Source organism: Solanum pennellii, chromosome 11 (assembly GCF_001406875.1).
Source record: "Solanum pennellii chromosome 11, SPENNV200".
NCBI classification, from domain to species: Eukaryota; Viridiplantae; Streptophyta; class Magnoliopsida; order Solanales; family Solanaceae; genus Solanum; species Solanum pennellii.
The window spans coordinates 15,921,926-15,947,568 of NC_028647.1; the positions used below are offsets into that span (position 1 = coordinate 15,921,926).

The 25,643-nt window shown below is 37.2% G+C and overlaps 1 long non-coding RNA gene across 6 annotated transcripts in view; it reads right to left on the reverse strand.

Annotated features, from left to right (window-relative positions):
* Window positions 1–462: 462 nt before the first annotated feature.
* The window catches only part of LOC107005075, a 43,347-nt gene continuing 18,166 nt past the window's right edge, over window positions 463–25,643 (reverse strand). For 2 of the 6 annotated variants that reach the window (XR_001454826.2, XR_003575241.1), the window contains 2 exons: window positions 2,355–7,290; window positions 463–810 (listed from right to left, as the gene is read on the reverse strand). This is a non-coding gene — a long non-coding RNA (uncharacterized LOC107005075). Of the gene's footprint in view, window positions 811–1,788; window positions 1,843–2,354; window positions 7,302–25,643 lie in introns of those variants that run through there. The other 4 variants (XR_001454827.2, XR_001454825.2, XR_003575242.1 and 1 more) reach the window with 3 other exon arrangements.

Genomic DNA, 25,643 nt, shown 5'->3' on the forward strand with positions numbered 1-25,643 from the left:
TATAACAATACAATTCACTAAAAAATATTATAAATCCCAAGCCAGTGATTCTAACAAAAACACCACAACATTATGAACAAAGCCAAATAAACCAAACAAGTATATATCAAATCGGAAAACTAAAATACCAAATAACTATAATGCTTTAAGAAATTAGAACAAATAAAGTATTGATAAAAATTAAGTATAAAACTAAATCAAGAAATAAAAACAATTAGCTTATCTGGAAGCTAAACACTATTGACAAAAGAACATATTAATAGGCCAAAAGTTCAATATTAATACCAAGTACTACAATGTGAAGGTTAGATAATATAATAAAATATTGAGCTAAATAAACGTGAGAACAACTTGAAATAAAGTAAATAACAGCGAGAGCAATTGTTTTTTTAAAAAAGAAAGTAGATAAAAAATTAAACACAAATTTTAAAGTTAATCTTAATAACCAATGGTAATCAGAAATAAAGAAAGAAATAGTGAACCTGTCACGACCCAAAAACGGATGTGATGGCACTCATTTTATTCCACCAAGATAAGTCAGCCTAAAACTCAACTATTAGAATAAAATGTGGAATCTTTATAATAAACTCTAGATTACCCCAAAATTTGGTTGTCACGTGTACAAGCCTCTAAAGTATTACAATTGAATTTAAAAAAAAAATGTAAGTCTCATATGACATTGTTTCTAGAGTAGAACAAAATCATAAACAGGAGTAAGAAGGTCTGCTGAGATAACAAACAACTACCTCGCAAATCTCCAAGAAGCCTCGGATTATAAGAGAATATATCACAAAGGTCCGGGCTTGTAACCTACAAAAGATTGTAGAAGCAAGGGGTGAGTACCAAACCACACGATATTCAACAAGCAAACCTCTAAACACAAGTTAAGGGGACGAAATACGGGTACTCCTATCACCCCAACCGAACCTCCACAATGCATAAAAACCAGCCCACCCTAACAACTCACAGTTTACATAGCACATAGCTCAACAACAATACTTTGACAATTTACATATCCTCAACAACAACACTTCAACAAATTACATATCCTCAACAACAACACTTCAAAATAAATTACATATCCTCAACAACAACATTTCAACATATGACATATCCTCAACAACAAGTTAAGTATTCATCAATCACAAGTTCCACAGAAATTCATTGATAAGATCAGCAAAACACAATATCAAGTTCACTAATGATAAGTATGTGCAGTGCAATTGAATGTAATGTCAAGTATAATGATGCAGGTCTGACCTAGTGATACACACTCGCTGTGTCTCAGTTCAGGACACATGGGGGACATATCTGTCCATGCATCTGTCACGGAGAACGACACAACCCTCGATAATAGTAACCATCACAGCGCGCGATACGTCCCTCGAAATATAGTATCCATCGCGGCGCGTGATACGTCCCTCGAAATAGTTCATCCTCTTTAAGTTCTCATTCTTTCTCAATGCACATAACACTTGTCACAACCATGTCTTAAAATAATGCAAATGACATGTTCACACAAATTAAGAGGATATGACCATTTTTATAACATTGCACAATTCACAACAACATCAACAATGATTCAACAAGCCTTTCAAACCATTATCCATTATCAACACATCACACACAAGCAATTATTCACATTGCCTTTTATTACCCTTTGTTTTCATCATTAGATTAATCAATGTGGACAAGTCAACCCATCACCATGTCTCATTACTCCCACACATATACCACAAGAAAATACACGCATTTCATACACTTAACAAGAGTTTAGAAATCCACTTGCCTTAAATAGTCGAACAATCATTTTGGGACTTGAGTCTCCCTCATCAATTCTATCTATTCAAATACATAATCACAGTAAGTTTTCGACACTAACAACACCATATTACTATAGGTCTAGCGTAAATCGAAAACTCATCCGAATTTTATTTCAACTCCCAATTTTGATGTCAATTAACATTTCAATTATCATATTTTCCAAGTTTCAAGCTTAGGGTTAAGTCATAATTTCTCCAAACACTATAACTCTAATAATTTTAATACACCTTATATTCAATTACCCATTATTAAATTGAAAAATTGAACCATAATATGATAAGTATATTGATAAAGAATGAAATATCAAGAATGAATAAAGTTTATGAATCCTCAGTTCATTCGATGGACGTTATAACATGGAATTATCATTCATCACCAATATTCCTTCCAATCATTTAGGTCGTCATTAAGTAATCATTAGACTAAGGTCTTGTCAATCATTACTAACCAATATTTAACTATTAAAAAAATGGATCCTATTTATCAATAATATACACAACAACAATAATTCCTGCAAACTATCATATTACCTCGTTAATGCCAATGCAACATGTTTGTTCTCTCGCCTAATCCTTTGATTGTGAAATCACTAAATTTGGAGATACAATTCATTCCTGATAGTTGCTGCTCCTACGCCGTGCCGCAGGTGAGTTTTTCGTTCATCCTTTCTATCTTTTCTTTTCTAGATTAATTATATGCAAAAAGTAATAAATCCTAGTAACTTATTTTAATATATGAGTAAAATAGTATAAGTATTAAATTAATTATGAGATTGCTCATTAACCACCAACTAAATAAATAAATTATTTAATATATAATTTATTAAATTACCGTAGCTATCGACTAATTTAAAATTTTCCAATCAATTTCACCGACTAACAAAAAATTACTCCGAACAATTATAAAGAGGGGTAAAACACTAATTTTTATAGGAATTTCAAAAAAAATAATTTTTCGGGTCATTACAGAACCTTATCGGGATAGCAAGCCTTGTTGGAAATGGAATTGTTGGTTCATATGGATTTGGAGTTGGACAGGATGAGTTTGCGACTGGCTGGTTTGGCTCACGATCTTGAAGATATTTGGTTCAGCTCACCGGAGTAGAAGTCTAGAGCCTCGAGCTTGCCGTTAATGGCTTCTTTAGCTCCATTTTTGCTGGAGGGTTTTAATTTGTTAACCACAACTTTGAAGCTCACTGAGTTCGCTTGGCGGTGGCCGGAATACCTACAAACTAAATCAAAATCATAAAGGGGACAGAGTTAAAGAGACTAGCCGGTGGTTTCACGAGTTCCGAGCTCTCAGGTTCGTTAATTGTAGCAAGAAAAGGCTAGAAAAGGTTGGGGTTTCGAGGTCTGATTTGGAGGTGGAGGAATGGTTGAAAATGGAGTTTGAGTGGTTGTTTTGGCTTGTTGTTCTAGCTGTTGAAAGGAGTGGAAAACGTGGAGGAGATGGAGGATTAGGTGGTTGTTTGCCGGAGGAAAGGGTGGTCTAGATGGTGATGCGGTGTCTTGCTCCCGCAACGAGCTTGCCAGAAGAGATGGTGGTCTGGAGCACTGGTGGTGTCGTAAAAATGTTTTTGAGTGCTGTTATGGTCGGATGGCAGTCGGAAAGAGCTAACGAGTTTGGTTTGAGTATGGTCTTTGTTTGCTGGAGAAAAATGGGAGAAAAAAATGGGGGTTTTGGTGGTGGACACCCGATTCCGACGGAACTCCGGCCGAGAAAATAAGGAATAATAAAAAGTCTCTTCAATCCCAAAAATCTGAGAATACCCCTAACATTTAGCCACCACCTTCTATTTTTGACCAAAACTAAACCTAATAGAAAAAATGCAATGGACCCAAATGTGTGGCATTTGAGTTGTGGCCCAAAATTATTGATCAATCTCCGTATGGAAAATTCACCAGTAACATTTAAATGATTTTTTAGATTTTGTAAAATATAGAAACAAATATAACGAATAAAATGAATATAAATATATATAGTAACGTGACTAATGAAATGAATTTAGAAAAAATAATGATTTAATCAAAATAAAAAAAAATTGAATTTATTCAATCGGCTATGAAAAATAATGTAATTAAGATTAACTAATAAAAAATCCTAAATTTTGACGAATAAGATAGTTATCGATAAACTTATGTTAAATCATAAAAGATATATATTTTGAACTATGAAATAAACAAACTTAAAAATTATGAATTTTGAAAATGTTAGGCCAAAATTGAGCGTCAACAGTTTTTCCTTTCGTTGGATATGATTGAAGAAAGAAATCGTGGCCAAAGCCAATTTTGACCGAACACATGACTTTTGTTAAAAAGTGTGGTTGAAATGTAGTGGAAGTCGATCTCCAACTTGCATCTAAAAGGTTTCGCGTTGTTGCGTCCTTGTTGAAGTGTCCGCACATATGGCTCCACTGAGAGTGCATCCTCTGGGATGTTCTAAGAAAACAAAGATTAGACTCATTTGTATAGACAAAACTAAAAGAAAAAGGGTAGCATCTCTTATGCTAAGATGAATAGAGATGATCCATCGATATGATTTAAATACATGTCCATTGGTAGGACGAATGAAGATGATATATCGGAAGGATTTGAATGTATGTCCATCGGTAGAACAAATGAAAAAAGAAAGAAAAAATTGATGATCCATCGGTAGGATTTTACATGTTTGCCCATCGGTAGGACGAATAAGAAAAAGATGATCCATTGGTAGGGATTTTCATGTATTTTCATCTGTAGGACGAATGAAAAAAATAATCCATCGGTAGGATTTTAAATGTATGTCCATTGGTAGGACTAATGAAAAAAAAAAGATAATTCATTGGTAGGATTTTAACTGTATGTCCATCGACCGGACGAATGAGAAAAAATGATCCATCGACGAGATTTTTAATGTATGCTCATCATTAGGACGAATAATTAAAAAAAGATGATCCATCTGTAGGATTTTGAATGTGTGTCCATCGGTAGGACGAATGAAAAAGAAAGATCTGTCAGTAGAATTTTGAATGTATGTCCATCGGTAGGACGAACAAAATTCTTTCGACGCAAGTCTCCTCCGACTTGAACGTGAAATAGATAGGGTGCACATCCTTTACCTCCGAATAGATGCGACTTAAATGCAAATATCTTTCAATGCAAGTTTCCACAAACTTGAACGTTAAATAGAAAGGGTGCACATCTTTCACCATCGCATAGATGCATTAAAAACAAATATCTTTCAACGCAAGTTTCCACCTACTTGAACGTTGAAAAGATAGGGTGCACAACCTTCACCTACGGATAGAAGCGACTTAAATGCAAATATCTGTCAACACAAGTTTCCACCGACTTGAACATTTAATAGATAAGGTTCACATCCTTCACCTCCAAATAGATGCAACTTAAATAAAAATATCTTTCAACGCAAGTTTTCACCGACTTGAACATTGAAAATATATGGTGCACATCCTTCACCATAGATACGACTTAAATGCAAATATCTGTCAACGCAAGTTTCCATCGACTTAAACGTTGAAAAGATAGGATGTATATCCTTCACCACCGAATAGATGCGACTTAAATGCAAATAACTTTCATCGCAAGTTTCCACCATCTTGAACGTTGAAATGATATGGTGCACATCCTTCACAACTGAATAGATGCGACTTAAATGTAAATATCCTTTAACTCAAGTTTCCACCGACTTGAACGTTGAAAAGAGATGTTCCACACCCTTCACCATCGAATAGATGAGACTTGAATGAAAATATCTTTCAACGCAAGTGTAAACCAATTGAACGTTGAAAAGATATGGTGCACATTCTTCACCAACGAATAGATGCGACTTAAATGCAAATATCTTTCAACACAAGTTTCCACCGAATTGAACATTTAATAGATAAGGTTCACATCCTTCACCTCCAAATAGATGCAACTTAAATAAAAATATCTTTCAACGCAAGTTTTCACCGACTTGAACATTGAAAATATATGGTGCACATCCTTCACCATAGATACGACTTAAATGCAAATATCTGTCAACGCAAGTTTCCATCGACTTAAACGTTGAAAAGATAGGATGTATATCCTTCACCACCGAATAGATGCGACTTAAATGCAAATAACTTTCATCGCAAGTTTCCACCATCTTGAACGTTGAAATGATATGGTGCACATCCTTCACAACTGAATAGATGCGACTTAAATGTAAATATCCTTTAACTCAAGTTTCCACCGACTTGAACGTTGAAAAGAGATGTTCCACACCCTTCACCATCGAATAGATGAGACTTGAATGAAAATATCTTTCAACGCAAGTGTAAACCAATTGAACGTTGAAAAGATATGGTGCACATTCTTCACCAACGAATAGATGCGACTTAAATGCAAATATCTTTCAACACAAGTTTCCACCGAATTGAACATTTAATAGATAAGGTTCACATCCTTCACCTCCAAATAGATGCAACTTAAATAAAAATATCTTTCAACGCAAGTTTTCACCGACTTGAACATTGAAAATATATGGTGCACATCCTTCACCATAGATACGACTTAAATGTAAATATCCATCAACGCAAGTTTCCGTCGACTTAAACGTTGAAAAGATAGGATGCATATCCTTCACCACCGAATAGATGCGACTTAAATGCAAATATCTTTCGACGCAAGTTTCCACCAACTAGAACGTTGAAAAGATATGGTGCACATCCTTCACCACCGAATAGATGCGACTTAAATACAAATATTTTTCAACGCAAGTTTCCACCGACTTGAACGTTGAAAAGATATGGTGCACATCCTTCACCATCGAATAGATGCAACTTAATTGAAATAACCTTCTTGGTGAATGAAAAATGCAATGACCCTTTTTATTAAATAAAAAATGCAATGGCCCTCTTGGCAAATAAAAATGCAATGACCTTATCGATAAAAAAAAATGCAGCGGCCCTCTCGGCAAACAAAAATGCAATTACCCTTTTGGTAAATGAAAAATGCATGACCTTTTTATTAAACAAAAAATGCAATTGCCCTATTGGAAATAAAAATGCAATGAAAATGCAATTGATGGATGACCCAATGATTTTCTACTGTTACGAGGTGGATGACTCCTTTATCTTGAAAGCTTCATCGCCCTAATGCTTTCGCGTGTTCCATGACAGCACTGAAGATTTGCAAGTTGACTTTGAGCTTCAAGTGCTGCAGGATTTTTGAAGTTGCTATCAATCTTCTCACAATATTTATTGGAATTTTTGAGGTCTTCCTTAAAAATTCTATCCTAGTTAAAATTTTGGCGAATCTCAAAAATGATATTCCATCTTTATTGTGAATTTTTGAGATATTATGAAAAATTCTTTCCTGGTGTTTATTACAAGGAGAAAGAAAAATCACACTGGGCATTATGATCGAACCATCGTGGCGCCTACATATCCCATTGATCCAGTAATCAGGTTAAATGTAGTTCCAATCCTATAGATGATGAATACTGCAATGAATCTAAAGACAAGATCATTAGTATAAAATGCACAATATGAACATGATAAAATAGGAAAATAATATTCCTTACTATATTTAAAGCCTAAAGACAAAATATATACATTTTGGATTGACAACCCAATGAATGAAAATAGAACTCTCACACATCAAAGTGTAACCTAATGACACCCTTCACATTGCACAACTTAAAAAGACAATTTCTTCTTCTTCTTTTATTTTTGAAATTGGAAAGACTCTAAAAAAGGAATCTTAGACAAGATCATCAGTAAAAAATGTATAATATGAACAAGATGAAATAGGAAAATGATATTCCTTTCTATATTTAAAGCCTAAAGACAAAATATATCACATTTTTGGACAGACAACCCAATGAAGTAAAATAGGACTCTCATATATACAAGTGTAACCTAATGAACTTTTTACAATCAACAACTCAAAAGACAATTTCTGCTTCTTTTTATTTTTAAAAAAATGGAAAGACTCAAAAATAATAAAGTTTGAAAAATATTAAAGAGTGGGTGCTTGCTCACTTTTGTGTGTTTTTCTTTTCTTTTTGAAAAGTATAGAATGTGATGAGACAGTCAAATCTTGAATACATTGGTACCAACAGTTAGGATTGCAGGTAAATCTCATTCTTTTTCTTTTTCTTTTTTCTTTTTCTAATTAAGATTGAATTCAAAGTAATTCCTACAACTTCAAATGGTAACTCAAACATACTTAAGGATCAATAAAATTCGTTCATCTTACTTTAAGTACAAGTTTTGAATTGGACGTATCCTCATGTTTCAAGTTTCATAACGACAAAGACTAGTCTTATTCACACATATTTGAAACATTTGGTTTTAGAGTAATTTTCAAAGTGCACTCACACTCACAAGAATGTTCAATGCATACAACTGTGATATCATATTCTTGACCCTTAGGTAAATCTCCACTAATGTGAGAACATTTGGAATGAGAACATGTAGGGATTTCCATTGGCTTGTAATGTAGGCTTAGGGATGTTTAGGATATTTATTTGGGATAAGAGTGACTTAATTCCTCCTTGAGTATCACATTGAATTTGTGCCCTTAATGATTGATATGCCTTTGGCGTCAGATCCTCTTCATTGTTGTAACACCCCGTATCCAAAACAGACCAAAAACAAGTTTTTCTAAAAATCTACAGGTGCAATCGACGTGGCCATCTATGGACCGTAGCCTGACCCACGGTCCGTCCTGCACATTTGTTGATGGAGTCAGAAACCCCCAAAATCTTAGCCCAGGAAAATTTAACTAAGTGTCGAACGACGAGCGAACCTACAATCCGTAGGTGAGATTATGGTCCGTAGTCTGTGTCTTTCCATCAACACCCCATTTACCCACTCTTTGATATGAACCACAATTGACCAGCACAGACTCTCGTTCGATCAACGGTCCGTAGGTGGAAATTAACAGACAGATAGGGGGGAAATGCAGTTGGGTCAACTTCAATAGATCATAACTCTTAGCGAAAAATGTATTAGGTGTTTCATGAAATACCCACATATAGATAATAGAATTAACTTTTCATAGCACTAACCTAGCTAAAATCGGATCTCCAAGTAAAAAGTTATGCCCATTTTAGGGAAGGTCTGCCGAACAAACACAACCTATGGACCATCGATTGAACAACGGACCGTCAGTTCAGGTCATCGTTTGGTCCGACAACAATTAACTCAGGGGTCTTTTGGTCTTTTCCCACTTCGCTTAAACCCTAAGATATGTCGTTTTGATCCTAAATCAAAAGATTTCAGTCAGCTTAAACCTAGAAACATAACTAAAACTTACCTAAGTCAAATCATTAAATCAAAACTTAGAAAATTAGAAGTATGGAAGTAGAAAAAGGTCAAGAACCCTAGTTCAGGATCGCACCAAGGTTCAAGCAGATCAGCCCCGAAATCTTAATATTTTTTCGTGAATTTCATCACCAAGTATGTGAGATTTCACTAGTGGGTTCCTTTCACCCATTAGATCCATAATTTTCAGTCACATTCTTGATTCTCATATCATGATTAGACCTAGGGTTTCTAGAACTTCAATAGAACTTCATGAATCAATTGGTTATATGTTCCAAATCAGATTTCCATGTTATTATTAAGTTTATCGCATGAATTTCAGAACCCTAGGTATGCATTTCTTTAGTTCTTGAATTACACATGCTAGGTCAGATATTTCAGTTACTTCAGATTTACATGCCTCAGTGATAAATGCATAATTACCAGATTAATTGTTGCATTCTCAGTTTGCATGTTCAATTTTGAGCTATCCAGTATTTACAGAAATTCAGACATAATACGTTAACTACATAAATCAATGGGAGTAGCATAATACCGAGTTGGACTAGGGATCAACATACCTAATTAGTCCCAGAACTACTAGCCAAGTAGGTTTTAAGTCCCCTCTATGGGCAATCAGTTTAGTGATCACGCCAGCATGCCTTTATACCTCTGGCGGGGTATATTGGGTCCTCTTGATGAGGTATATACATCGAACTCCACATTTAGCTCATGTAGTTTTATTATCGGTTATAGTAGATCCCACATTTCAGTTCGACTCTTTTGCATTGACTATTTATCAGTATATTCAATATTAAGTTTCAGTATGTTATAAATTGGTCATTGTATTCAGTTAGCTCAGAATTCAGTATATCATGTTCAGATTATTATACTTGATCTTGTTCTTGTTCATTTATGTTTTATTTTAGCTTTACTCTATCCTACATGCTCAGTACCTTCAAATACTGACACATACGTACGCTACATCTTCTCGTGATGTAGGTTCAGGTTCTCTGCATCTAGATCACGCATAGATCGATTTCGGATCTCCAGTTAAGCAAATTCAGTGGTGAGTCCTCATTCTCCGAGGACAATAGTCATGAGTTCATTTTAGTCTTTTAGTAATTTAGTTTTAGTTTTTGCTAGACTTACTTGGGGCTTTTCCCAGGATTTCAGTTAGTTAGAGGCTTATTTCAGACATAGTTAGTTTCAGCTTAGTATTGAGTTAATATTTTCCTTGTATTAAACTTATTAGTTTTCGTATATTTCAATGGGTATTTCCCAACCTTTCAATTTAAGATTATGATTTAGCTTCCGCATTTAGTTTATTATCTTTAGTATGCTCATGGTCATGCCAGCAGGGTTAGCTTGGGATAACTTGTGGTCCTAAGTTCCGTGTCCGCGTCTGGGGGGTAGCTCAACACGTGACAAAACTAGGTATCAGAGCATTAGGTTCAAGAGTCGTAGGATGTCTGAAAAGTCATACTAAGTAGAGTCCTTTTCATGGGTGTGAAGTGCACCACATCTAATGAGAGTGAGGCTAAAAAGTGTTTTTGGAAAACTTCACTTTCTTGTTAGTCTTATCATGCGTAAGGTATGATCTTATTCCGCTGTAACTTGACCTATGCTTCATATGTCTCCTCATAGAGATAACGCTAGGAATGCAAATGCCAAGAATGCGAACGCAGCTCCGCCGGTCCCAGATCAGGAAGTCTCCAATGTTGAGTTAGAAATGCTATACAGATGTTGGCTTAGAGTATGACCAACCAGAACAATCGGGTTCATGCTCATGTGAATGAAAATGGTGGATCTGTAGCAGCAAGGGTCCGTGATATTTTGTTAGGATTAATCCGCCTGAGTTCTTAGGATCACAAACTAATGAGCATCCTCCAAATTTCTTGGATGAGATCAAGAAGATATTTTAGGTAATGCAAGTCAATTGGGAATGATCGGGTTGAGTTGGCATCATACTAGTTGAAGGATGTTGCTCATATCTGGTACACTCAGTGGAAGAAAAATAGGGGTACAGATGAAACTCCTATTGCTTGGGATTGTTTTATTGAGACCTTTTTGGACAGGTTTTTCCCAATAGAGTTCAGAGAAGTAAAGGCTCAGGAATTCATGAACTTAAGGCAGGGAAACATGACGGTCCAAGAGTATGGGCTCAAGTTTGAGCAACCTTCTAGGTATGCTCCTCACATGGTTGTTGAATCTAGCGCTCAGATGAATAAGTTATTGTATGGAGTATCGGATTTGGTGAATATTGAGTGCAGAAATGCTATATTACTGGGAGATATGAATATATCTAGGCTTATGACTCATGCTCAGCAGGTTGAGGGTGATAAGCTTAGGGAACAAGCTAAGGAGAATAAGAAGTCTAGGACTGGGAACTATGACTATTCTCAACAAAAATTGGGTGGTGGAAATCGCACACAGAGTCAGCAGAAGTTTTCAGCTCTAGCCCCTTCATCAACTAGTGTTCCATCCTCCAAGAACAGGTATGACCAGAAAGGTCGAGCACCATGCTATAAGTCTCGGGGAAGTGTTTCAGGCACCAAGACTTACCCTACTTGCCCTAAGTGTGGTAAGAACCATCCGGGCGAGTGTCTCATAGGAAAAGAAGGATGCTTTGGGTGCGGTCAGTCTGGTCACAGGTTGAGGGATTGTCCTTCTAGACATGGGTCAAGGAGGTGGAAATGGTAGAGCTTAGACTACAACTTCACCAGCACCAACAAGTCGCTAGACTCAGCAGGGTAACTCATCTAGCACAAGTGGCACTCAGCGCTAGAACATATTGTATGATATTCAGGCTCGCCAGGATCAGCAAGGTTCTCCAGTTGTAGTCACTGGTACGTTACGAGTCTAACCTTGATTTTTATGCATTATTAGATCAAGGGGATACTCTTTCTTTTGTAACTCCTTACATAGTAGTCCAATTCAGTGTTAGTCCAAAAACTCTCTCAGAACCTTTCTATGTCTCTACTCCAGTCAGTGACCTAGTTATAGCTAAATGGGTATACAGAATTGCCCTATCAAATTCTCTTAGAAAGTCACCTCAGCAGATCTTATAGAGTTAGAAATGGTAGACTTCGATGTCATTCTAGGTTGGTTACACTCCTGTTATACCTTAGTCAAGTGTAGAACTAGGATTGTTCATTTTCAGTTTTCTGACGAGCCAAACTTAGAATGGAAGGGTAGTACCTTAGCGCATATGGGTCGATTCATTTCTTACCTTAAGGCAAGAAAGATGATCTCTAAGGGTTATCTCTATCATCTAGTTCAGGTTAAAGATTCTAGCTCTGAAACCCCAACTCTTGAGTCAGTTCCAGTAGTCAGTGAGTTTCCAAAAGTATTTCCAGAAGATTTTCCCGGAGTCCCTTCCGAAATGGAAATCAAATTTAAAATTGATCTTCTTCCAAATACCCAACCTATTTATATTTCTGGTTACAAAATGGCTCCAGCAGAGCTTAAATAATTGAAAAAGCAGTTAAAATACCTTCTAGACAAGGGCTTCATCAGACCTAGTATTTCACCAAGGGGTGCATCAGTGTTGTTCGTAAAGAAGAAAGATGGTTCTTTTAGAATGTGCATTGATTATAGACCGTTGAACAAGGTCACAATCAAGAATAAGTATCCCATCCCCAGGATTAATGACTTGTTTGATAAACTTTAGGGTGCTTGCCATATCTCAAAGATAGACCTCAGATCGTGTTATCATCACTTAGAGTCAGAGATAATGACATTCCGAAAATAGCCTTAATAACTCGGCATGGTCATTATGAATTTGTAGTTATATAGTTTGGACTAACCAATGCTCCTGCAACTTTCATGGATTTGATGAACACAGTGTTCAAACAGTACATGGACTTGTTCGTTATCGTCTTTATTGATGATATCCTCATTTACTCAAGGAATGAGAAAGAACATGCGAGTCATTTGATAATTGTTTTACAGACTGTTTAGGATCGCCAGTTATTCTCTATGATTAGAAAATGTGAGTTGTGGTTGTAATCCATTGCTTTCTTTGGTCATATTGTATCTAGCGAAGGGATCCGATTGGATTCACATAAGATAGAAGCAATAGAACAATGGCCCAAACCTACCTTTGCTACAGATATCAGAAGTTTCTTATGTCTAGCGGGTTATTATAGAAGGTTCGTGAAAGGATTCTCATCCATAGCCTCACCATTGACTAGGTTGACTCAGAAGATGGTGAAGTTTAATAAGTCAGATGATTTTGAGAAAAGCTTTGCAGAATTGAAAACAAGATTGAATACAGCTCCTGTCTTGACTCTACCAGAGGGTTCAAATAGTTATATGATCAATTGTGATGCATCCAGAGTTGTCCTAGGTTGTGTGTTGATGCAGCGAGGTAAGGTTATAGTGTATGCTTCTAGACAGCTTAAGGTATATGAGAAAAACTATCCAACTCATGACCTCGAGCTTGCAGCAGTGGTGTTTGCACTCATGATCTGGAGACACTACTTGCATGATGTTCATGTAGATGTGTTCACTGATCATAAGAGCCTTTAGTATGTGTTCACCCAGAAAGAGATGAATCTTCACCATAGGAGATGGCTTTAGTTCCTCACGTATTATGATATGAGTGTGTATTATCATCCTGGTAAGGCGAATGTAGTTGCAGATTCTCTTAGCATATTATCTATGGGTAGTGTATCCTATGTTGAAAAAGAAAGGAAGGAGCTAGTGAAGGATGTTCACAGGCTTGCTCGCCTAGGAGTTCTCCTTATGATCATATCAGACATTGGTGTAACAATTCAGAATGGGGAAAAATCTTCTTTGATAGTGGAGGTTAAGGAAAATCAAGACAATGATCCAATCTTGCTTGAACTTAAGGGTGTAGTCCACAATCAGAGATTGGAAGTTTTCTCCCAAGGGGCAGATGGTGTACTTTGCTAACAGGGTAGATTGTGTGTTCCTGATGTGGGTGAGTTGAGAAAGCATATCTTTGCAGAAGCCCATAAATCCAGATATTCTATTCACCCAGGTGACACTAAGATGTATCGTGATGTGTGGGAAGTCTATTGGTGGAATGGTATGAAGAGGGATATAGCAGACCTTGTGAGTAAGTGCCCCAATTGCGAGCAAGTCAAGGTAGAACATCACAAACCAGGGGGTATGACTCAAGAGATCGATATTCCTACTTGGTAGTGGGAAGTGATCAATATGGATTTCATCACAGGGTTACCTCGTACTCGAAGACAACATGACTCAATTTGGGTGATATTTGATAGGATGACTAAGTCTTCTCGCTTTTTAGTGGTCAAGACTAAATATTCGGTGGAGGACTATGCCTAGCTTTACATTAATGAAATTGTGAGGTTGCATTGGGTTCCTTTGTCTATCATCTCAGATAGAGGTCCTCAATTTACCTCTCATTTCTAGAAGTCTCAGACCCTACAATATATGTTGAGAGTGTGTGTGATCGATTTCAAGGGTAGAGGGGATGATCACCTTTCTCTTATTGATGCCATGAAAGTAGAAGACTATGTAATCTTCTTATATGAAGAGTCTATGTATACTCGCTATGAATATATTATGTGTAAGTGAGAGGTCTAAGTAAACCTCATGAAGTAATTGTAGATGAAAGGTTTTAAAATTTCCGTATTTTTAACCTATGAATGTAATGATAAATGCTAAGAGGCTAGTCTTAGTCCTCTCCGAGGACGACGACACCAGTTACGTCTAGGGGGTATTTACCGGATGTGACACCTATGAAGTCGTGTCCATAGAGTCTTAGTTATCAGTGTGAAGCGCGCCACATCTATGATTAGCATGCTACAACATTTAGAAATATGTATGTTCTTTCATATTCCTTTTCATGCGTTAGAGTTTATCTTTAAAAGTCTCTTTCTAATTTGTGCTTGATCTTGCTTCAGATAACAATACCTCCATGAAGAGCAGCAAGAGGTCGTCCAGCTAGGATAAATATAGAAGATCAGGAATAGGAGTTACCTAATGCTCCTGAAGTGCAACCTCAAGTAGAGGTTACTAATGCTGAGTTCCTTGAGGATATCAGGATGTTGATTCAAGCTGTGACCAACCAAGTCGGGCAACAAAGAGGAGCTCGACAAGAAGGGCTGGCGTTTTGAGGATTCAGGAATTCTTAATGATGGATCCCCGAAGCTTCACTGGTTCAAGCACTACTCAGGATACGGAAAACTTTGTGGAACAGTTAAAGAAGGTATTTGATGTGATGCATGTCATTGGTGTTGAGAGAGTCGAACTGGATGCATACCAACTGAAGAATGTGGCTAGGACTTGGTACGACAAGTGGAATGAGGGAAGAGATGAGAGTGAACCACATCCGAATTGGTCTTGCTTTGAAGAAGCATTTTTGGGGCGTTTCTTTCTTAAGAACATAAAGAGGCAAAGGTACGTGAGTTTTTCACCCTTAAACAAAACAAACTCAGTACGCATGAGTATTGGTTGAAATTCACCCAACTATCTTGTTATGCTCCAGATATGGTTAAGGATATGAGGAGCATAATGAGTTTGTTTGTCGCTGGTTTAGGTCGTGCTTCAAGTAAAGAAGGTAGGGCTGCAATGATGATTGGCGACATGGTCATATACAGGCTAATGGTCTATGTGCAGCAAGTTGAAGAGGAAAACTGAGGGATAAAGAGAAGCGTAGAAACAAGAAGGCCAATATCGGGAATAAGTCTGGGCAACAAAAAAGTGATCTGAATCGGCCACAATTCCAGAAGAAGAAGGGAATGCACCATCATATTCTTGTGAACCTTGCGCAACCCCGAGACAAAGTTGAGCATCATGGTTAGAACTCCCGACTAGGCCTGCATATTCACAGGGTAGTGTGACGCAAGGAGGTAGTAAGCCTCATGGCTGCGCCAAGTGTGGTAGAATTTACTGTGGCATATGTCGTAAAGGATCCACAGGCTGTTTCAAGTGTCATCAGACTGGGCATTTCTTGAAAGAATGTCCCAAGAGTAAGCAAGGCGGTGGTAATGGGGGAAATAAAGCTCAGTCTTCATCAGTTGCTCCACTAGACAGGGCTACATCTAGGGGAGCTACTTCTTGTGTTGGCGGAGGTGTAGATCGCTTGTATGCTCTCAATAATTTCCAAGAATAGGAGAATTCAACAGATATGGTTGATTTGAGTCTTTGACTTTTCTGTTTATGAATTATTAGACCCAGTTTCGAATTTGTCTTTTGTAACTCCCTATGTTGCTATGAACTTTGAAATTACTCCTGAGCAAGTTAGTGAACCATTCAACGTTTCCGCACCTATTGGAGAATCCATTATATTAGAAAGAGTCTATCATGATTGTCCTATTTACTTCGGTCACAAGAGTACCATGGCTGATTTAATAGAGTTAGACATTGTGGATTTTGATAACATTCTAGGTATGGAGTGACTCCATGCTTGTTATGCATCAATAGATTGCAGTATTTGAGTTGTCAAGTTTCTGATTCCAAATGAACCAGTCATAGAGTGGTGTAGTAGTTCAGGAGGGCCTAAAGGTTTCATTTCGTACCTGAAGGTGAGAAATTTAGTTTCAAAAGGTTGTATCTATCACTTAGTATGAGTTAACGAATCAAGTGCTGAGGTAGCTTACCTTCAGTTTGTTCCTATAGTCTTTGAGTTTCCAGAAGTCTTTCTTGATGATCTAAGAAGAGTTACTCCTGACAGAGAAATAGACTTTAGCATAGAAATCATTTCAGATACTCACCCTATCTATATTTTGCCATACAGAATGGCACCAACAGAGTTGAAAGATCTAAAAAACCAATTTAAAGATTTGTTGGATAAGGGCTTTATTTGACCAAGTGTCTTACCTTGGGGCATTCCAGTCATATTTTTGAGAAAGAAAGATGGTTTCTTTAGGATGTGTATAGATTCCCGCCAAATGAATAAGATGACCATCAAGAATAAGTATCCTCTCGCAAGGATAGATGATCTTTTCTACCAGCTTCAGGGTGCTTCTTGCTTCTCTAAAATTGATCTCAGATCAGGCTATCATCAGTTGAAATTTAGGGAAAGCGACATCCCAAAGACAACTTTTAAGAACCAGGTATGGACATTATGAGTTTTTAGTTATGTCCTTTGGCTTGACAAATGCACTAGCAACATACATGGATCATATGAACACAATCATCAAACCTTATTTAAATTTGTTTGTCATTGTCTTCATTGATGACATACTGGTGTATTTAAGTAATGAAGAAGATCATGTTAGTCACATGGGGAATGTTCTGCAGACTTTAAAGAGAAGAAGCTATATGCAAAATTCTCCAAGTGTGAGTTTTGGCTTAAGTCTTTGGAATTCTTGGGCCACATTGTTTCCGATGATGGGATTAGAGTTGATACCCTAAAGATAAAATCAGTTAAGAGTTGGCCTAAACCCATATCTCAAACAAATATAAGGAGTTTCTTGGGTTTGGCTGGCTATTATAAGAAGTTTGTAGTAGGTTTCTCATATATATCGTCTCCTTTGACCAAGCTAACTCAAAAGGCAGTAAAGTTTCAATCGTCTTAGGCTTGTTAAAAAAGCTTCTAGGAGTTGAAAAAAAGATTGACGACCGCTCCGGTTTTTACCTTACGAGAGGGTACTCAAGGTTTTGTGATGTATTATGATGCATCAAGAGTTGGGTTTGGCTATGTGTTGATGCAGAATGGCAAGGTTATTGACTATGTCTTCAGACAGTTGAAGGTTCATGAGAAGAATTATCCAACTCATGACTTGGAATTGGCTTCAGTAGTGTTTTCTTTAAAGATATGACGTCACTACTTGTATAGTGTTCATGTTGACATATTCACGGATCACAAAAGCCACCAATATGTGTTCACTAAGAAGGATCTAACTCTCATACAAAAGAGGTGGTTAGAATTACTAAAAGATTATGACATGAGTATTCTTTATCACCTAGGTAAGGCTAACGTGGTCGCTGATGCCCTAAGCAGTTTATCCGTAGGGATTACCGTCCATGTTGAACAAGAAAAAATGGAGTTAGTTAAAGATGTGCACACACTCGCACGTCTGGGAGTCATACTTATGGATTCCATGGAAGGAGGAATAGTGATGACCAATGGGGCTGAATTATCACTAGTGTCAGAGGTGAAAGAGAAACAAGACCAAGACCGCATTTTGCTTGACTTGAAGACAAATGTTCATAAGCAAAGAGTTTTGGCTTTTGAACAAGAGGGAGATGGTATACTGAAGTACCAAGGTAGATTTTGTGTACCTAGGGTTGATGGACTCCAAGAGAGGATCCTAGAAGAGGCTCACAACTCTAGATATTTCATTCATCCGGGTTCCACCAAGATGTATCACGTTTTGAGGGAGGTATATTGGTGGGAATGCATGAAGAAAGACATTATTGAGTTTGTTGCCAAGTGCACAAATTTCCATAAAGTGAAAGTAGAGCACCAATGGCCTGGAGGTTTGGCTCAGACTAAAGAACTTCCAGAATGGAAGTTGGAGTTGATTAATGTGGACTTTATCACAGGGCTGCCAAGATTGCAGACATCATGATTCTATTTGGGTGATTGTCGATAGAATGAAAAAGTTATCCCATTTCTTTCCAGTAAAGACTACCAATTCGTCCAAGGATTATGCTAAGTTGTACCTTCAAGAGGTGGTGAGACTCATGGAGTTCCTGCAACACTCCAAAAGTCCATGACATTAACTAGAGCCTCACATGTTGGTTTAAGGTTGGTAACACTCTTTTAAGCCCTAAAATAATGTTTATAAACCATTTACGAAGTTTTAGATTCAAGAGGTCAAGAAACGTCCATGACTTCTGGAGACTAGTGAAATAGGTGCTAGTGTGCCTTGACCTATTTTATGGGGTTTTAGGACTCGGAATATGATGAAACTTGGTGGAAAGGTATTAAAAAAGTGTTAGAGTATGTTTAGGGTCGAAACGTCCGCGTACGACTCTTCAACGACTCTTCAAGTACGCCGCGTCACAACTTGGGGGTGCTCTTGGGTCATGATAGTGATACACACCAGCTGTATTTTATTCCTGGACACATTTGAGTGACCTATCTTTCTGTGCAGCCGCGGCTTGCGGTGTTACCCTCTATAATAAAATATGACATGGTGCGTGACACACTCCAAGATAATAGAATCATTCAAAGTGTTAGACATATCCCTTGAACCATAAATTGTGATGCACGAAGCATCCTTAAATCATAATCTTTCATAGCGCATGACACGTCACTCAAAATGGTACATGCTCTTTAATTTCAAATTCTTCCCGAATTTACATAATATTTGTATAAACCATGTCTGAGAACCAATTCAAATGAGATGTTCAAACAAATAATGGGGAGATGACTATTCCTATAACAATGCACATTTCACAATAACATAATCATGATACAATATCACTAGTTAATCAATAATTATTTCAAATCATTCTCAATACATCATACACCAATAACTAATTATATTGCATTTTATTACCTTTTTTCATCATTATAATTATACAATATGGACAAGTTAACCTGTAACCAAGTCTCGATACTACCCAACAAATACTGATGAGTGTAAGATTTAGACATATTTAGGGATTTGTTTGATAGTTTTAGTATCCTCAAATGCCTAATTTATGCTATAAAGGGATGTTAGAACTTTGATTCATATGTATGTAGGCTAAGGAAAAAGGAAAAGACATTATCGGGCAAAAAGGAGCAAAAAAGCTGAAGAAGTGAAGAAAATCGATTCTGATGATCGCCAAGACCACTCGTAAACCGCCGAGTGGCTCTTTAGACCGCCCAAAGTTCTAGAATGCCACCCCTGGGGAAGAACCACCTTTGCAAAAGAATTGGGTAGTCGGTAAATCTCTTAACGACTCCATGATGGCAACCTTGATCGCCTTAACTCTGAGAACCCTATGGGCAAATGACCAATGCAAACCAGCGATGGATTGGATCAGAATATGGATCGCCGATCTGTTCGGTGAGACTCGACTTATTTTGCACAATGACTTCATTGGACGAAGTTGGGTGCCGATAAATTGGAATTTGAAATGAAATTTTAGAAATTATTTAAATTTCTGATTCCCTGAGTTCTAGATTTCAAGTTTTCTCTTAGTTTTGATGTTCCATTGTATACTTAAAAGATTTTTAGGTTCAAACTTGAAGATTTGCAAATGGGTTTCTGAATTTACTCTATTTGGACGGGTGTAAAAAGTAATGAACCTTTCCCTAGATTATGGATAATGTATTTGGTAATCTTTTCTCTATTTTTATGATGTGTAGCTAAAACCCCATTTCTTGAGGTGTGATCATGTGTTTATTTGTGTAATTTATCTTTTGAGTATTGTTGCTTTATGATAAAAATGTTGTTTCAGTGTCGGTTTAATCATTATTTGTTTTTTAATTATTTGATTTTAGATGCAAATGCAATTTTAGTTTATAGTCCCTCAATTACATGAGAGAGAGGTTTTGGAACCAAATATTTTGATTAATGATTGTAGGTATTGGATTGATATGGGTTCCAGCTCAAGAGAGTGAATTCTAAATTAAATTTTACCTATCTAGCTCGAGAGAGTGAAAGTTGTGGGTGGTTTATCTCGTTAAGCTTGTCGATGTTCGAGAGAAACTGCTTGAATCGTAATAGTTGTTCGAGAGAAAGCCATTTCACTTATAGACGAGCCTAACAAGAATAATTTAGCTTTATTATAATATTACAATTACCCAAATATCTCCATTAGCATTTTATCGGTTACATCACAAGTATTTTTCTTAATAATGTTGTAAATCTAAACCCATTATCTAACATTCGGTGTGATCCCTTCTGACTTTTTTTGTATGTTTTTGAGAATTTATATTCCTATAACAATTTAACCAACTTTACGACTTCATAACTGAATTTAAACATGTATCATTGCTTATCTGTTCGACCCCAACTCATTATTAGGTTTTATACTAGATAATGATCGTCTACTCCTAGAATCCAATGAGTGGTACTTGAGACGTTAAATCAAAATGGCATAATTGTTGGGGAGTGGTGTTGTATAAAATTTTATTATTGAAGGTTAATTATGATCTTTTTGGTTGTAGTTGAATAAACTTACTTTGGTTTGTGTTTCAATTCCTTGTTTTGTTAGAGCAGGGGATGATCGTGAACGGGAGTATTGGTATGTATCAAAGTGGGAACCAATACTATATATACTGGAATCTTAATGATGTGAATTACTAGATCCAATTGGGTGGTGTTGGTGCAATTCTTCTACCTCCTATTGAGGAGAATATTGTCTTCCATGTTACGAGCACAATATCACGACTCTCCAAATGAAAGGGTTATATGGAGGTCCGAACAAATAAGACCCCGATAAGCATATTAAGAAATTCATGAATGTTTGTGGCCTACTCTCAATCAAGAACGTATCACAAGAATCGGTTTATCACAGGTTGTCTCCAGTATCTTTGATGGGTGAGGCTACCAAATGGTTATTGAGTTACTGAGGGATTCCATCACCAAATTTGTTGAGTTGTCTTGAAAATGTGTTTGTTCTAGTGAGGTGAAGTGTGAGTAACCCCCGATTGCGCTAAATGTCATATTTTGCGAATGATGGAACGATTGACGTCATTCTTAAGGGAAAAACATGCCACTTGGCAAATTTTAGCCAAATCGAGAGAAGTTTGAGTATCCTGAATGCATGGATACTATGTGTCTTGCCTTATTTCATAATATAGGTGTTTAATATTATTTTCTTAGGCTACGAGCTTGATTTTGAAGTAGGGGGTGAAAACTTGTTTGTTGAGCCATTTGGCGAGCTGAGTCAAGCTCATCGAAGGGCTTGGCAATTCTCCTACATTTCCTTAGATTGCCGTAAATTTCTCTGAATATTGAGCTTTTATTCTGTAACTTTTGGCAAAATGCTTGTGTTTGTTGAGTTCACTCGGTGACTCGCTGAAAGTACTCATGATCGCCTTTCTATACCCATTATTCCTGAAAAAAGACTTTAAATTTTTGAGAGCTACTATTAGGTCGCATATTGGTTTTGGCGATATGTTGAATGGTAGTGTACATCACCGGCCATCTTCAAATTTTTGAAATTAATGATCTAGACCTTTGGGCAATCTCGACCTAGCTTGCCAATGTGATTCAAAGACTTTCCGACCTATTTAAAAAGTCTTCATGTAGTTATTTTAATGTTTTTCTTGATCTTTTTGCATCATTAGCTACATTGTTTTCCAGGAATGGCTAGACCTAAAGTTTGAGATGGAGACTTGACACCCTTGAAGCATGCACAAGTAGTGGTTATAAATGAGGATACAACTCCATCCAAACCAAAGGCAATGAAAACACCTCTAAAGGGAGGCAAAGGCAAGGGCAAGGTGACCTTAGTAGTACATCTACAAAAGTCTAGTTCAAACACTTGGGAGGGGGGAGGTCTACAATACACCCCTCACAGCATCATCAGTGAGAGGGAATCATAAGATTCTCAGGCTTCCATCTTTGATATAGAGTATGAATACTTATTACAGGATCGAAGAGCAGAACATCACTCTAAGGAGATGAATAATACATCTAGAATCCTGGTGCCTCCGAGTCTTACCCCTCCAGCTTCGGCTAGAATCTCCTCCAAAAGGAAAAAGTGGTCCCATCGCCACTATTATAGGTTCCTCCTACCTGGTCACTCAACCAACTAAAGGTCGAGACTTTGAGGACTATTCTTAAGAGAAGATATTGTCCATAAATGGTGTGGCAGACAGGTATCTAACGGTTTCGAACACCCTCAGATTCTACAGACTTGAGGTTTTCACAAAACATCGTGGCCAATACATTTTTACTTGGGTGCGGAGTTCTATTCAGCTTACGGTAACTTTATGCCTCTATGGAAAAAGAAAGATAGTGCCTTCAACCCGGTGTACTTTGTGGTGATTTTATGAAAGAAGGTTAAATGTAGTAGTGATGAAATAAATTGTGTTTGGGTGCTCTCCCGACTTCATGAATGACTGTCAAAGTATTATCAAGACAGAGACTCTATATGACCTAAAAGGTTGGTTGTTGCCCCTTCTCTCCGACATCACCCTGAGGTGGATTGAAGCTAGAGCACCGATAGAGAAAAAAATATCTTAATATGGAAGCTAGTTATTAGTTGAGGTTTATCACCAACATTATCATGCCGTCCAAGAATGAGTCTATCCTTCGCCACCTAAAGAAGGCAGGTCTTGAGTCAATCATTGCAAGGAAGAGGCTGGATTTTGGTTTGATTATCGAGTAGGAGATGGTCAGAACGCAAAAAAATGTTAGACATTGCTTCTATTTTCTGTATTGACCATCGAGTTATGTCGATGGGTTCATGTTTCGAGAGATGAGCAAAAGGATGTCGAGGTTAGACCAACCTCTTCTACAAATATCATACATATAAAGGTTGAGTACATGTGTGATGAGGTTGAAAGCAGAAGGGCAACCCCATTGGACACATCTACTAAGGATGATGTTGATATGCTACCTACTGATACAATCATGTCTACTCAGGCAAATGGGCCCTCAGGTATATTTTCTCCTTTGTCTTCTCATAGTCCGGACACTTCTGCTGCACCTCTTCGCTCTAGATCTTCGTGTGCTACTTCTGTGTCCTGGCCCCTATCATCGAAACCATTCTCTACAAGATGGTCAATTTATCTAAATCTACTGATTTGCATGCCCCTAGATAGAGTCTGCAATGACTGGGATGATAGATAGGGTGATAGTTGCTATATTAGCCACAATTGGGGCAGATATGAGGGATCATTGGTTGACACTAAATTCCCTTACTATCAGAGTCGCAGCTCGTGAGAAGAATCATGGTGCTTCAGATCAGGTGACAGCCTTGATAGCTAATATTAATAATCTAAGGAAGGATCTAGACCATCTGAAGTCCACTAATTTTAGTTCACTTTTAGGGACCGCGGAGATTCTGGACATGCCAAGTGCAGATGTTCCAGCTTATTCTTATGTGCCTATGGCTACAAGATGAGGTTAGAGACAATGATGTTGCTACGGTGTCCTAGGATGATAATAATGAGCAACAACTTGGTGTTCGTTGATATACCGTGGTTTCACGGTATTATTAATACTTTTTCCTTAAATTAGTCTGTCCAAAATCCTTTTTGTGCTAATTTTTAAGTAAGTTTCTCCTTATTTGCAGGAAATCTATCCAAAGATGAATGCAGAGGTTTTTGAGCGAAGAAATGCAGAAGAGACCACCTACGGAGCTTGTGACGGTCCGTCATGCTTGTGATGGTCCGTAGGTGGCAGCGTAGTGCAGCTGCTAAAGGAAGATAGGGAAGTCTGACCAAGTGTGGGGTTACGGAAAACGTGAAAGACCGTCGTAGCCATGACGGTCCATCCTGCAGGTTCGTCATGAAGATCAGAGAAGTAGCCCAGTACCCATATTCCAAGAGTTCAAGTATTTTGGAACGGAGACCCTCGATGGACCGTTGTGCTCGTAACGATACGTCGTACCTGGCGTCGAGGGTAATGAAGAGAGCAGCAGAAGAAATTTCATCAAGTATGGGACGACGGAGTCCATGACGGTCCGTCGTGACCACGACGATCCGTCGATCCAGCCGCGTTTTTGACAGATTTCCAGCAAATACAGTCCTTGTTTAATTAGGTTTTTATTTTCAATAAATAGTTCAAAAAACCTCATTTTTTAGGTTAGACTCTGGATTATTAGGTTAGACTCTGGATTATTATGTTAGACTCTGGATTATTAGGTTAGACTCTGGATTATTTGGTTAGGCCCTTGATTATTGTTAGATTCTTGATTATTTTGAGATTCTTTGAATTGATTATTGGTGATTTTTGTTGATTAATCAAGCGAACTTTCAGATTTTACTCTTTCTCATTGAAGTAAGTACATGAATTCTTATACCATATATTTGAATATTGTGATTATGACTATGGGTAACTAAACTCCATAACTAGGGTTGTGGGAACCATAGGCAAATAATGAGGTAAAACCTAACTAAAATAACAATTCTAGAATAGTGTCTTGCATGTATTGATAATTCTTTCGCATAGAAGTCTTTTTAACGGATGGTTAACGTTAGAACTCGCCTTAATGCTACTTGCCGGACCAAGAAGGTAGATAATAGGAAAAGAATTATCAACATAGATTTAGTGTATACTATCTAATAGGCTAGTATTGATTGGTATGAGGTAATAACTTAGTCAAATTATCAAATACGATGCTTAATATGAGGTAAAGATAAGGGTTAGGATAGCAACACACATGTAGCCGGACCAAGGTGCGGAGTGACATTTTCTATATTCCGGACCAACGATTTAGAAATACATAACTTATCACTTTGCATGCAAGATACTAGGAAAGAATTGTTATTGTTAGACTTATCAAGTTATGAACCTGTGGGGAACACGTAAACCCTAGTTACTTTGATTAATTGATTAAACTCCAACATTCGAAGTTCCTTTTATTTCGCTAGTTATTTTCATTTATTTAGGAATAGAAACCCCCCTTTTTATCATTTTATGCTTTCTAAGGAAGTAATTGACTGAACAAAAGTAATAATAGATTGAAGTTAAGTCTAAACTATTTT